This window comes from Bactrocera neohumeralis, unplaced genomic scaffold, assembly GCF_024586455.1.
Source record: "Bactrocera neohumeralis isolate Rockhampton unplaced genomic scaffold, APGP_CSIRO_Bneo_wtdbg2-racon-allhic-juicebox.fasta_v2 ctg5817, whole genome shotgun sequence".
NCBI lineage: Eukaryota > Metazoa > Arthropoda > Insecta > Diptera > Tephritidae > Bactrocera > Bactrocera neohumeralis.
This window is the reverse complement of record NW_026092720.1, coordinates 1-3,434: the sequence shown is the minus strand read 5'-3', so window position 1 is coordinate 3,434 and position 3,434 is coordinate 1. Positions and strand designations below refer to the sequence as shown.

At 48.7% G+C, this 3,434-nt stretch overlaps 1 pseudogene; it reads left to right on the top strand.

The window, feature by feature from the left end:
• The first annotated feature begins 1,409 nt into the window (after positions 1–1,409).
• Positions 1,410–2,542, top strand: LOC126767370 (uncharacterized; annotated as a pseudogene).
• Positions 2,543–3,434: the final 892 nt, after the last annotated feature.

The following is a 3,434-nucleotide window of genomic DNA, read 5'->3' as shown; positions in this document are numbered from 1 at the left end:
CTTTCCCCCCTTTTTGTTGAGTTGCTTTTTTTTTCTCTCTCTCTCTCTTTTTTATTGACCGTTGTTCATCATCGCTCTGCCCTGCGTGTGTGTGTGTGTGTGTGCGGAGAAAGAAGACTCGTCCTTGCAAAATCCCCTCCTTCACTTCTATTACTTGTCTCTTGCATTTCGGTGGGGGCTCCTTCACGAACTGGCAGGACCACGAAAGAAAGAAAAAGAAAAAAGGAAAAAAAATGGCGGTACTACAATTCGAGACGTCCTTCCGCACTTTTTTTTTCTCTCTTTTTTTCTTTTTTTTTTTTTCTTTTTTTCTTCTCTCCTCTCTCCGTTTCCGTCTCTCGCACACGGCGAGTAGATGGTAGAGACACTGCCTTTTTAATTTTGTGTGTCCCCTTTCCCCTTCCCCCTTTTTCTTCAATCTCAGAAATCTGACAGTTCTTTCCTTACAATTCTTTTTCTTTTTCTTTTTTTTTGACTTGTATTTGCCATTTTTCCTTATCGTGTTCCGCACCCGCTAATCTTTGCCATCAATAGCATCAATACCATCATCATCTCTCTCTCTCTCTCGTGTGTGTGCGTCCCTTAATGGCTGTAAGTCCACACCTCTCCATTTCTCCCTCACTCTTTTTTTTTTCTGTTTTTTTCTTTTTTCTCTTTTTTTGTTTATTTGCGCGCGGATCCTTCATTTCATGTGTCCGCATATCTTGTACGTTATGTAGTTCTACCAGCGAAACAAAAGAGTAGCCGAACAGACACAATGGAAACGGTCAAAAAAAAAAAACGGTGCAGACGCGACACTTGTGAGAAAAAAAACGCGTGAAGGGGAGGAGGAAAGGTGGAGGGAGAGATGAGGCATTCTTGTCAAGCCTTCTTCCCTTTTTCCCTCTTCCTTACACACACACACACAGACACATCTCCCGCGGGATAATGCAGCGGCAGAACGACAAAAAAAAATAAAAAGAAACCATTGAAGCAGAAAGTGGTTGAATTATGACATGTGTTCGCAAGGCAATTTGGCTTTTTTCTTTGTTTCCTCTTACGCTTTTTTTCCTTCAATAGTTTACTTCTATTGCTTCCTCCTCTCCCTTTCCATCACCGTTACTGCAAGACGATTTATTTCTTTCGGCAGTGTTGAGTGGCAAAACTAACTTTTCAGATCCTCCTTCCCCAAACCGTGGTACTGCTTCTTCTCCTTCTTTGCTGCCACACATACACACACACACACACACGCATACAGAGAGAGAAAGGAAACGGATTATCTCTTTTTTTTTTTTTTTTTTGAGTTTTTTTTTTTTCTTTCTACACGCGTCATGTCTTCCGTTGCGCCGCCCGCAGCGGTCCCTAGGGTTGGGAAGAAGTTGTCGACGGAGAAGGCGCGTGCAAGCGCGAAGCCGGCGCACGGCTCCCTCTTCGAGGAGTACGAGAGTCTTCTCCAAGCGATTCAGAACATCGACCTCAAGACAATGATCTGCCTCACTGAGACGCACCAGCGCGCGAGGAGAGCGTTGCAAAGCAGGAGGTGCAGCGGATTCAGGCGGTCCCCTCGTCCTCGGCAACTTTGTCGAGGCCGTCGACGCGAGCCGCGGGATCGTCAGCGGCACGAGTGGGGTTCAGTACTTTGTTCGCATTCTGTCGACGCTCAACAAGGAGCAATTGAAGCCCAACGCGTCGGTCGGCCTTCACAAGAGCAGCAACGCCTGCGTGCAGCTCCTTCCTTCTGAAACGGATGCAACAATTACGTTGTTGAACTCGTCAGAGAAGCCGGACGTGACGTACAGCGATGTGGGAGGTTTGGATATGCAGAAACAGGAGATTCGTGAGGCGGTGGAGCTCCCCCTCACGCACAGTTACCTCTACCAGCAGATCGGCATTGATCCCCCGCGCGGCGTGCTGCTGTATGGTCCACCCGGCACGGGCAAGACGATGCTGGTCAAGGCCGTCGCGCAGCACACAACGCGTCTTTCATTCGCGTCGTCGGCTCTGAGTTTGTGCAGAAGTACCTCGGCGAGGGCCCCGAAAGGTGCGTGACGTTTTCCGTCTTGCGCGCGAAAACGCCCCGTCGATTATTTTTATCGACGAAGTCGACTCCATCGCGACAAAACGTTTCGACGCGCAGACGGGTGCGGACCGTGAAGTGCAGCGTGTACTGGTCGAGCTGCTGACGCAGATGGACGGCTTTGACCAGACGACCAACGTGAAGGTCATTATGGCCACGAACCGCTGGGACACGCTCGACCCCGCGCTCATCCGTCCGGGGCGGCTGGATCGAAAAGATCGAGTTCCCGTATCCTGATCGCCGACAGAAGCGCCTTGTCTTTCAAGTTTGCACCTCGAAGATGAACTTGTCGCCTGAGGTGGACCTGGAGGAGTTTGTGACACGCCCGGAGAAGCTCTCCGGTGCCGACATCAAGCCATCTGCCAGGAGGCAGGGATGCTCGCGGTGCGAAAGAACCGCTATGTCATTCTGCCCCGTGACATGGAGAAAGCGTACCGAACGGTCATTAAGAAGACAGGCGACGAAAAATACGACTTCTATTCTTAAAGAAATGAGGGGAGGGCTTTTTTCTCTATCTGCGCGGCTCCATGAGAGGGAGCGGAAGAAGGCGAAGAGAGGGAAGGAGGAGAATGGAGAGTGGAGAGAGAGAGAAAAGAGAGAGACATGGTGGTACCAAGAAGGTGAAGAAGCAGGGTATGTCCTCTCACCCCTTTTTTTTTCTTTTTGCTTTTCGTTTCTGCACTCTTCCTTTTCTTCTTCTTTTTCCTTCTCTTTGTCCCATCTATTCCATTCCATTTCTCACCTCTTTTTTTTTTTTTTGTTTGTTTGTCATTCTGCAGTTACTGGAGCTGTGTGTTACCCCATGCCCTACTCGCCGTTTATTGTTTTTTTCTCTCTCTCTCGTTTTTTTTGTCTGTGCTGTCGACCGCGTTGACATCCCCTTTGCCGCTTCCCCCATCTCGCTCTCGTTTCTTTCACTTCTTGACGTGCGATGTCACTTATTCTCGTTGTGAGAGAGGGACAACCTTTCAGGCGTTACCTTCCAGCAAAAAAAAAAAGAAAAGAGTTAATGCCTGAGGAAAGGGCGAAGAATAGCATCCGTAGCTTCTTTTTTTTTTTCTCTCGAGGAGGCGCGCGAACCACTGGAGAGGTGTGCAAACGACGAATGTCGAGAGAGACGAGCGGTGGTCCTTCCCTGGCATCTGTGGTCGGCACGGGCAAGTGCAGGACAAATGGGAAGAACGCAAAGGCGTCTGCTTTTCTTTTTTCCCCCCATCTTTTTTTTTTTTTTTTTACTGGGGGTTGTGCTTATGGCAGAACGAACGCTTCTCCGACCTTGACCAAATTATGCGTTGTCGTCTTTCTCTTTCTTTTATTATTCTCTTCTCTCTTTTTTTCTTCTGCATTTCCACTCGCCGCTAGTTAACTTTGGTCGATC